Source organism: Chelonoidis abingdonii, chromosome 2 (assembly GCF_003597395.2).
Source record: "Chelonoidis abingdonii isolate Lonesome George chromosome 2, CheloAbing_2.0, whole genome shotgun sequence".
Classification (NCBI taxonomy): Eukaryota; Metazoa; Chordata; order Testudines; family Testudinidae; genus Chelonoidis; species Chelonoidis abingdonii.
Genome location: NC_133770.1, coordinates 191808267 through 191820209, shown reverse-complemented (window position 1 = coordinate 191820209; position 11943 = coordinate 191808267). Strand labels below are relative to the sequence as shown.

General features: G+C 39.5%; 1 protein-coding gene across 1 annotated transcript in view; it reads left to right on the top strand.

Moving 5' to 3' along the window:
* The first annotated feature begins 1560 nt into the window (after nt 1-1560).
* RIPOR2 (RHO family interacting cell polarization regulator 2) overlaps nt 1561-11943 on the top strand; it is a 98754-nt gene continuing 88371 nt past the window's right edge. The window contains exon 1 of the mRNA XM_075062872.1: nt 1561-1689. The gene's annotated coding sequence lies outside the window, so the exon portion shown is untranslated. The remainder of the gene's footprint in view (nt 1690-11943) is intronic.

The window sequence follows — 11943 nt, the reverse complement described above, 5'->3', positions numbered from 1 at the left end:
CTTCTACCATGCGTAAAAGCAACAATGTGCTTTAAAACAGGCAATAATAATCACTCCTGCACTCATATTTGCTCATAACTCACCTACTGGATGGTGAAGTGAATGAATTGCTGTTTAACGTTTTTGTCATTAAAGGGTATGGCAGAATGGTACAGCCACTATCCTAGCAAGATGAAAGTCAATTGGCATCACTGTCCTTGAAAGAATAATAAGTCCTAATAGCAAAAATAAATAAATAAATAAAAGTGGGAGATTACTTCTCTAAGTTTCCAGTCCTGAAAACTGAAGGGTATGGCTACACTTGAAATTTCAAAGCGCTGTGAGTGTGGTCGGAGCGCCAGCGCTGGGAGAGAGTTCTCCCAGCGCTGCACGTAAACCACATCCTCTACGGGTGTAGCTTGCAGCACTGGGAGCCGTGCTCCCAGCGCTGCGGCACTGATTACACTGAGGCTTTACAGTGCTGTATCTTGCAGCGCTCAGGGGGGTGTTTTTTCACACCCCTGAGCGCGAAAGTTGCAGCGCTGTAAAGTGCCAGTGTAGCCATACCCTAAGACATGAATAATTGTACTCATGTGAGTAGTCCCACTGAAGTCAGTAAGACTATTCAAGTGTATACACTTAAGCAGGAGTTTTCTTCTATCAGGCAGAAACTTACAAGGCAAGAGGATAGTCAGTCAGTCAGGCATAGGATTCTCACAAACTCCAGGAGTAAATCTACTAGCTTCAATAATTCCAATATGAGAGAAGTGACGTGGCAGATATAAAAATCAGAGAGATCATCAGGGTTGGGTTTTACATTGAAATATTTCTGATATTCAACTCTAAATGAGATTTGACTTTCGGCTTTATTGGTGTTCTAATTTTGTACCCCTGCTCAGAGCATTAAGTTGGTTAGTATCTTAGGATGGTGATGCACCACAAGTGGTGACTCAGGGGAGCTTAACTATGAGGACAGTATGTCCCCACAGTACAGCCACCGATGCATTCTTGTTAATGAGACGGTGACTATAGCTGAGTTTAGTGTTAACTATATCTATTCAGCAGGTACTAATTTTCAAATGTAAGGAAAAACTGTTATCAGTCTTAATATGCTAATTTTAAAAGTGTCCACTGAACACATGACACTCAAAGCCTGGTGGTATCCTCTAGTTGAATTGTCCCTGGAGTGAAGTTGAACTTTTCTATAGAAAGATGAATGCAAATTACTCCCTGAGTCTCTCATTGCCACCAACAAACATTCACATTCATATGCAAATACACCCCCACACTCATCTTTTAAATTACATGCATGCTGGACAATGTTGCTTTAGAACAGTATTCACTGCAATCAGGCTATGAATGCAGTCTGCATTCTGATCTGAGTCTGTTCTGTCTGCATCTCCGCTCTAGGTTTCTTCTCTCTCAGCAAAAAGAAACACCTCTCCTCAAACCCAGTCTCAAAAGCTATGGCTAAAAACAAGAACCCTTATTCATATGAATAAGGCCGTTTTTGTAAGTGCAAATACGGAAGCTGCCACCACCAAAATGTTTAGGAAACTGCTGAAAGGAAATAGCTCTCTTGTAGCCTAGAAAAACTAATTCAAGCATTCAGCTCTGTAGCAGCTACCTCTGGCTGAGCTGTGGCCACGATGCAGCACCTAGAGGAAGATGTGACTATTTTTGGAGAAGCAGATGATATCTTCTGTGAAGGTAAAGAACCTTTTATTAAGCAGATCTTTTTAATACACAGACTGAAGACAGGTTTGTACTTAGCTTGTATTCTGTTTCTTTGGTAAAAGTTGAAGTTCTCCACTGGCTCAGGACAGCCACTAGGGCTCACAGTGATAGCGTTGAAAAAGACTTGCTTTCTCTCAGTAAAATAATGGGAACAAAAGCTTTCTGGGGGCAAGATAGTGAGTGAGATTCATATTAACTAGGCAGACAGGTTACACAGCGAGGGTGTTAGCTCAAAAGGGAAAGCAAAAGCGGAGCTACTTACAAAAGAGCATCCTTTGATCTAAAAAGTTACACTTGGCAAAGTAAGCTAATACAAAGGGGCCTGTGTTCAGTGATTGACACTGGGCCTGATTCATCATGGCCATAAGGCTAGTGCTGTCACTGGCACCAGTGCAAAAGGCTACTGAATGAGAATGGAAATGTTTTATGTCCACTTCGCACTCATTCTCCATTGCTGTAAAGGATTATACCAGGTGGAGGCCAATGAGAATCAGATCCACAGTCTCTCTCTCTTCTCCCACCACTCCCCACTGGCTTAGACACAAAGGACTTGTGTGCAGGGAGGGCTTGCGGGATCAACTCCTGTTGTCTTCCATTGGATTTCAACTAGGGTGACCAGACACCAAATGTGAAAAATCGGGACAGGGGGTGGGGGGTAATAGAAACCTATATAAGAAAAAGACCCAACAATCAGGACTGTCCCTATAAAATCGGGACATCTGGTCACCCTAAGTTCAACGCACAGAGGGTTTGCAGGATTGGTCTCAAAGATTGGTAACTTTTAAACTGAGCTGCAACATAGTTTCAGCAAACTCAGTTTAAACAGTTTGGCTGGTCACTTGGGATGGGGCCAAACCAAGTTATTGTAGCCTGAGTAAAGACTAGACTGGAGAGGAGAATACACTTTAAAATCCCAGCTTCCGTGATGTGCTGCCAATATCTGAATAGGTTTCCCACAAATATCCTCCCACCCTTACACTGTGACGTATCCCTATGCCAGACGTGCAGTGCATTTGCAGAGGCAGGCTGAGAGGTCAGAGCATTTACTCCTGTGTCTTCATTTATACACAAGTATTTTCTACTAATCATAGCCCAGGAGGGAGGCAATGCCACCTGAGAAACCAACTTACCCTTAGCTGGAAATGTTTATGCTTTGTACCTGAAAACTATACTGAGTATACGATAATATAACGCAAAGTTCAGTTTGTGCAGTTTGAAGGAATATAAATCCTCCTGCTTCAGGGCTTAAATGAACCTCTAACTATTGGGGTTCTGGAGGAAGGTTTCCCCTGGGGGCAGCCTATCCCATCATTACCTACTGTAGGGTTTCTTGTAATTCCTCTGAAGCAGCTGGTAGTGTCAGTGTCAGGCTACATCACTGGTCTGATTCAACAGGATTCCTCTGGGTACAGTTTTCAAAGGTGCTTAAGATCCATTTGAAGACAATGGAATTTAGGCTCCATAGCCAGTTAAATGCTTGGGAAATTTTTGTCCCATGTTCCTAATTGAAATGTGGGGGGTAAAGTGAACTTTTTTTTTTTAAATACCTGCATTTGATATAATGTAATCCAGTCCAAAGACAATCACACAGCATTCATGCAATCCTTGTGGACACCATGGCTAAATCATCTCTGGCAGGAATGACTTCTCAGTAGCCAGTGAAAGGCTGGTTACTGGGAGCCAGAGGAATCATCCTAACTAACCTTCCCTTTAGTTTAGTGGAAGACTTAACTAGAGGCCCAGAAGAGCCCCCAAAAGTCTTCCCAGCATATCACTGGATAGTTGTAACATGATCTGATCCTCAGCCACATTGGTGGCTAGATCGTATTAGGAACAGGTTCCCATAGTTGGGGGGGTTAAAGGCCCATCTAGATGAGGCCCCTCTCTGTGTTTTTCCCTCTGTCCTATTTCCTTTTTTTTGAGTGAAACACAGTATGTTGCTTTTATTTTCCAAAGCACTTGTTAATGCCATTCATGGCCTCAGTGAGGGGCCCAGTACACTCCTATAGAGTGGGCCATGCCAGCCAGTGAGGAGCCATCTTCTGAGTCTCAGAGCATTTCCTGAGCCACCTCCACTTGCATGGAAAAGAGAGACTCAAGAGATTAGTGTTACCAGAGGTTAAAGGAGGCCAGAATGGAAACAGGGCCAGCATGAGTAACACTGCTCCTCCCATGTCTACTAAGATCCACAGATACCTACAGATTTTGGAGGCTGGACCCACTGCAAAACCCACCATATTTTAGAGAAAAGGATTAGGAGGAAGTTTAAGTTCCACGTTTCCAATCTCCTATACTGCTTAATGCTGCAAAGGACCTGTATCAGCATACATTTGTTTCCAGTAATTCTATGTTCCCCTGCAGTAATGGGATACAGAAAATATCTGTAGCTTCATAATTATAGCAAAAATATGTCCAAAATTTCCCCCTTCTTAAGCTGTGAAATGTTAGTAATACTTTTTCTGTGGCGTGGTAAGGAATGTCTATCATAGCGGAGAGAGGTGACCCGCAGCACATGATCTGACAGCTAAAGCTCAGCCTGAAGAGACAAATGAATCGACCAACATGCGGATTTAGGGACTTTTAAGGTTGAAAGGGATCACTGTGACCATCTGGCATGGCCTCCTGCCTAATACAGGCTATAGGACTTCCCTGAATTAATTGCTGTTTCAAGACCAATAACCGTGATTGAACTAGAGCAGAACTTGTAGAAAAACATCCCCCCCCCCTTTTTTTTTTAAAGATTTCCAGTGATAGAGAATCACCCACAACCACTGGTAAATTATTCCAGTGGTTAATCACCCTCACTGTGAAAGACTTGCATCTTATTTTCAGTCTGAATTTGTCTAGCTTCAGCTTCCGGAGATTGTGGATCTTGCTATTGCTTTGTCTGTCTAGCTTTGAAGAATCCTCTATTATCAAATTCTTGTTCCCTATATAGAGGATCAAGTTACCTCTCAACCTTCTCTTTGGTAGGCTAAATAGATTGAGCTCCTGGAGTCTATCACTATAAGCTATATTTGCCAATCCTTGAATCATTCTCGTGGCTCTTCTTTGGCCCTACTCTAATTTATCAACAAGTGACAGAGTCCTGTGGCACCTTATAGTCTAACAGATGTATTGGAGCATGAGCTTTCGCGGGTGAATACCCACTTCTTGAAGTGTGGACTCCGGAACTGGACACAGTATTCCAGTAAGAGTCACACTGATTCCAAATACTGAGGTAATATAACCTCTCTACTTCTATTTGATAGTCCTGTTTAAACATCCAAAAATTGCATACTTTTGGCCATAGCATCTGACTGGGAGCTCATGTTGACCTCATTATCCATGAGGATCCCCAAGTCTTTTCCAGAGTCACTGCTTCCCAGGATATAGTTCCCCGTCCTGTAAGTATGCCCTGCATTCTTTGTTCTTTAACCTTAACTTTGGCTGTATTGAAATGAATATTGTTTGCTTGCTCTAAATCAGTGACCTGTCCTCTTTATTATGTGCCACTCCATCAGTCTTTATATCATCTGCAAACTGTATCAGTAATGTTTACTTCCAAGTCACTGATAACAATTTAAATATGTAGGTGCAAGAACCAATGTCTAAGGGACCCCACCAGAAACAAAACTTGCTTATGATGATTATTTCCCATTTACAATTACATTTTGTGACCAATCAGCTAGTTCTTAATCTATTTAATGTGTTTCTGTATCATTCTAGTTTTTTAATCAAGATACTGTGTGGAACAAAGTCAAACGCCTTGCACGAGTCTAAGTCTATTATATAAACACTATTTCCTTTATCAGCCAAACTTGTAATCTCATTTTTAAAAAAAGATATCAAGTTGGTTTAACAAGATCCATTTCCATAAATGCATGTTGATTGATTTTAATTATATTACCCTCCTCTAAATTCTTTATTAATCAAGTATTTGTCAGCCATTCCATTATTTTGCCCAGATTCAATAATTGCCTGGGTCATCCTATTTACAGTTTTTAAATATTAGTACAACATTAGCTTTCTTTCAGTCCTCAGTGTTTCAGAGAGCTCCTTGGCCAGCTTCTTGGATGTAAATTATCCAGATGTGCAGATTTCAAAATGTCTGCCTTTAGTAACCACTGTTTCACATCCTCCTTAGCTATTGTTGAAATGAAATGGAAAGTGTGTCATCATTATGCAATAAGAATATATTATCTGCTTTTTCCCAAACACAAAACAGAAATATTTATTGAATACTTCTGCCTCTTCTGAATTATTGTTGACAGTTCTATCATTTCCATTGGCAGATTTTCAGAAAGCCTTTAACAAGGTCCCTCACCAAAGGCTATTAAGCAAAGTAAGCTGTCATGGTATAAGATGGAAGTTCCTCTCATGGATCATTAACAGGTTAAAAGAGAGGAAACAAGAGGTAGGAATAAATGGTCAGTTTTCAGACTGGAGAGAGGTAAATAGTGGTGTCCCCCAGGGATCTGTACTGGGACCAGTGCTATTCAACATATTCGTAAATGATCTGGAAAAAGGGGTAAACAGTGAGGTGGCAAAATCTGTAGATGGTACAAAACTACTCAAGATAGTTAAGTCCAAAGCAGATTGCAAAGAGTTACAAAGGGATCTCATAAAACTGGGTGACTGGACAAGAAAATGGCAGATGAAATTCAGTGTTGATAAATGCAAAGTAATGCACACTGGAAAAGATAATCCCAACTATACATAAAAATGATGAGGTCTAAATTGGCTGTTTCCATTCAAGAAAGAGCTCTTGGAGTCATTGTAGATAGTTCTCTGAGAACATCTGCTCAAAGTGCAGTGGCGGTCAAAAAAGCTAACAGAATGTTGGGAATCATTAGAAAAGGAATAGATAATAAGACAGAAAATATCATATTGTCTCTATATAAATCCATGGTATGCCCACATCTTGAATACTGTGTGCAGATCTCAAAAAAGATGTATTAGAATTGGAAAAGATACAGAAAAGGGCAACAAAAATGATTAGGGTTATGGACCAGCTTCCGTATTAGGAGAGATTAATAGGACTGGGACTTCTTATCTTGGAAAAGAGATGACTAAGAGCGGATATGATAGAGGTCTGTAAAATCATGACTGGTGTGGAGAAAGTAAATAAGGAAGTGTTATTTACTCCTTCTCATAATACAAAAATTAGGAGTCACCAAATGAAATTAATAGGCAGCAGATTTAAAAAAAACAAAAGGAAGTATTTCTTCACATAACACACAGTCAACCTGTGGAACTCTTTGCCAGAGGATGTTGTGGAGGCTCAGACTGTAACAGGAATTTGGTAAGTTCCTGAAAGATAGGTCTATCAATGGCTATTAGGCAAGATGGGCAGGGATAGTGTCCTCCTCTGTTGCCAGACGCTGGGAATGGGTGATGGGGGATGGTTCACTTGATGATTACCTGTTCTGTTTCTTCCCTCTGAAGCACCTGGCATTAGCCACTGTCAGAAGACAGGATACTGGGGTAGATGGGCCTTTGGTTTGACCCAGTATGGCTATTCTTATGATGGATCAATACCATTGTTAGGATTCCTTTTGTTCCTAATATACTTAGAAAATTCTATGTGATACAACTGACGGGTCCAAACTACACATACAAGTGTATGTCCTGAAAGAAGATCTTATAATTAATTTCCTTATTCTTGCACTCATGTGCCACTTTTCATCTCAAAGCACCCTAGAGAGTTTTACAAATGACCGCTTTGAAACACTTTGCCCATCAATGAAATCCAACCACTTCTGGTGTGAAATACAGCAACTTTTTAAAAGCACACAGACAGGAATCAAAGAATATTTATTCCACTTAAAAGTACAGAAGATCATTTACATAAATTCTTATATGGCCTTCATCATCCTAGTACCTAAGCAATAAGAATTTGGGCAGAGCATTAAATTAACACACATGCTCTTGAAAATATGCTATTTGGTTTTTAGTGACTATAAGTGTTTGGGATTTTGAGTTTATATCTCTTAGAAATACAGCACCTCAAACATCACAATGCTGCCTAACACCATCATGGCGTATGAGTACACTAGAAGCCAGACCATACCCTCCATATGACCTAGATTTTCCTTATCTCCCATTCATGTACAAACTTAGCAAGCTCGCAGCCCCATGTACTTCCAATTATTAGCAATTATTAATATATCTAAACTTAGAACTTAATTACAGTTATTACCAAGTCTTTTAGACAGCTACTCCACACTAGCCTGTACTCACTCATGCTTATCTCCCTCTCTCACTGCTGAATAGCCTGTCTGGTTGCACTTAGGGTAGCTGACCTACTTTTCAATAGTTTCCACAGAGCTAATACAAAATCCTTTTTATTCTTCCAGAGTATGAAAAGGCAAAAAACAACTATTTTTGATAATATTTAAACAAGAGATTCATTTTAGACAGTCCAAAACTATATACATGAAATCTCAGAGGTCCTTTCCCTGCCCAGAGCTGATTTGCTTATTGGGTCATGCAACCATTCTCTCAGCATTGCCATCTATTGAAGAGCTCCTTGCAGAATTGTAATTACATTGTTCCCAATATGTTTTAAAAATGTATATGAGTTTGCTTCCTTGTGAAAGTCCTTCTTTGAAGAGAGAAGCAATTTAGATATGTTTCATGATTGGGGTGAGGTTAACCTGAAATTAGAGTGCAAATAACACTCAATATTCATTTAATATATGTTTGTGGTAGGGAAAAAACTAGGAAAGATCCTTCCTATGATTACTATAAGTTTAAAAGACAACTTTATATGATTATTCACAAAAAAACAATAACTTCATTCAATTCTAGTTAAGGTAAAATAATCTCTTCCTTAGCCAAAAATATTCCTTAAGAGATTATAGTTTTCTCTAATGCACAAATCTTTGAAAACCTGGAAAATCCAAGTTAAAATTCCACATGTAAAAATAAATCATTCAAAAAGTATAAAAATGTACAACTGATGTAACATATATGACCTTAACTCTGCCCCTTAGTGCCACATTGAGACAAGCTTATTAATTCATACAACATTACAGGTTCATCTCTTTAGTGACCACAAAAACAAAGAACTTGCTCTTAATGAACTGGTGTGAAGCTTTTCTCAAAGTGGCACTTCTGGGCCTTATGTTCTTTGGGTGACCAAAACCATGCAGTTGAATACTTTTGAATGGACTGAGAGGGGGACTTTGTCAAGTAGAACACTATCTTGGAATTTTCAAGCAGTTTGTATCTTTTGAGAAAATGACAATATTCTGTTGAGGACTTTTTGGTTAAAGAGAGTAAGTTTATTCCAAATGAACAAAGATCTTTGCATGGGAATTCCCTTAGTTTATAAAATAATGTTTCAATATTGCTAAGTGGCTGGAGTCCTTAAAAGATATTGTAAGCCCTGCAGGGACTGAGGTGAAACTTTCAAGCACCACAGGGGCTTTGGCAGACTTTGCACACCACTTGGGAATGAACCTCATTCCTACTTAGACTGCCTCCTGTCTTCACATGTGGCTTCCTCTCCCCCATTCCCCATAAAAACTCCTTGCCGCACTCATAGGGGTTGCATGTTTCTGCTCCTTCCACACCGCAGAGTGCATCAGATTGATGCATGTATTATCAAACTATGGTGTATACACTTAAAAAAAAGACACGTTTCAAAATTATTTGCATTCATTGTGGGTAATTCTCTATGACCCTATATTTTCACAAAAACAACTTTCAGGAAGTGGGGAAATAAGTATTCAAACAACAAGGACATATTACTGAATATTCTTTACTGAAGACCAACCTCAGTCAAATGTATGAACCATGGGCCTGTTCTGTTGTCATACTTCTGGGACATTATGGACAGTTGTACTTGAAAGTGGTTATAGCTCATCACAAGCCCTACCTATCCCTTCAGCTTATCTCATGTGCTTATAGAAGGAGAATGCTTATGGCACACTGAGCTGTAGTGACAAGAAGGAAGAATGCCCAATAGTTCATCACCAAGGCAACAGTGTTTTCTTGCAGAATATATATTTCTTAACCGAGTTTTTTTAGCCACAGGCCCAGATTTCAGCACATTTAGCCAAAAAACTTGTATAGACCTTGTTATCATTCAGAACAAGAATGGATTTTTTAAGTATGTGATATATAATGTTTTCATTTTTTAATTTTTTTTTTGTTAAACCAACTCTTCATTAATCTGTTTGTTACAGCAATCATTGCTGATTGCGGTTAATAGATGTAAAGGTAACAGAACTAAAAAGTATCAGAGGGGTAGCCGTGTTAGTTTGGATCTGTAAAAGCAGCAAAGAGTCCTGCGGCACCTTATAGACTAACAGACGTTTTGGAGCATGAGCTTTCATGGGTGAATACCTACTTCGTCGGATATTTGACATGCATCTGACGAAGTGGGTATTCACCCACGAAAGCTCATGCTCGAAAATGTCTGTTAGTCTATAAGGTGCCACAGGACTCTTTGCTGCTTTTACAGAACTAAAAAGGAGTCTGCTCTGGTTTTTAGTTCAAGGATCCACAATAAGATAGTTAGACAGGTCTGCTCACCCTTATCTCCTCCCACCCCACTCCCAGCTCAAGATGGTTTTTAGATTTTCAAAACCCATCCTGTGACAGCTGGAGTATTATTTGTATCAGTGCATTAAGCTCTGTATTTTAAGTAGAAGTGATTGATTCTTTGATGATGATGGTATATTTTTTTTTAAATAATTCAGTCAGAAATTGTTTCTGCACTGTTGTCTCCCTCTTTCCTAATTAAAGATCTTTGATGTTGTTTTCCTAACTCTGCCTTCATGCCAGCCTAACTGAATTTCATGATCGACATTTTTGGAAGGATCATCATAATAGTAATGAGAAAATCAGGCCACCAAAGTTAGTAGCATTTTGCCAGCCTTCTGAGAAGAAAGCAGGGTACATATGGGCTAGTGAAGCAACTTATTAGATGTGCTCAGACAACATTTCAGGCTGCCAAAACAAGTGCCTTTCAGAATTTGAACCAACATTGCCTTTCCTTCTTATTGGCTTTATCTAATATTTGTAGTTCCTTGTGTCGGTGTACAGCTCAGTAAAAAATATAAGGGCTCTAGTGTCAAATCAAATTATTAAAGTCCTAAAACAAATTTGGAGTGATTAAAACAGTCACTTAGCATATAGAACTTCAGCCCTTTAACAATTCAGTGCACAGTTTCACAGCCTGTTGTGAACACACACCCATACAAACACATGCTATCCATGTCTTTGTGGTTGGTGCATTAAAGGTGTGGCACCCACAAACCCACTAGGCCAGGAAGTTCAGAGATAAGGCTAATGCTTAGCTCACATGTTTGTGTGGAAATGGAAAACGGTACAACAGCATGAGTTAAAGACCGAGACGAGAACTGTCAAATGCTTGACAGTGTTAAAGTGGCACATAAATGTTGAAAGTGAACCATGGCTCAGAGCTATTTAAACTTGATTTTCAGCAAGTTGCACATAACAGCATGATTTGTTTAGGAAATCCCTACATCTGATTTTAATCTATGGAGTGCAGCCTGGTCCCATAGAATTTGAGTCAAAATTTCAAAAGCTGCAAGCTGTGAGTTGCATTGGAGGAGGGCAGCTGAGTTAGTCAAGAGATTTGAATAGGGTTCCCATTATGGCTTCAGTTGAAACAATCCCATTTAAGTTTTGAACGTCACCATTTCATGGGAATGACCTTCCAAAGGTTAGATGGCTACATGCTCTCGAGAACATTTTGCATGCAGTATGAGAGAAGGTACTTATTCCCCAAACAACCATCTACTTTCTTGTACCCAAGATTATAGTCATTTTTCCAGTGGATAACAGGTGAGACTAAAGTGCTAATGAAAAACTTGATGAAATAGCCTGGATTGTAAACTTTCAGAAATGTGAACATCCGTGAATTAAGAACAGACAGACACTGATATAGTCTAACTTAATTGCCTATAGCCTGGCAATTAAAGGGTTCAAAAGTCCAGGCTTTCAAAAAAAATGGATGCCTAAAGTTAGTCTACTAAATCTTAATTTTCAAAAGTGCTGAGCAGCCATTGAAGTCAGTTGGGAGGAAAAGAACAAAAAGGATTGGGTCGTACAAAAGACAGAGTAAAATAAAAAATGGGGCCTTCACAAGTTCTTAAACAATTTAGGAGCACAAGTTCCACTGGAAGTCAGTTCCACCCTAAGTAAATAAACAAATACTAAAATGTGGCAGCAGGAGAAAATATCAGGGAGGAACACAGAGGAATTTAAAAA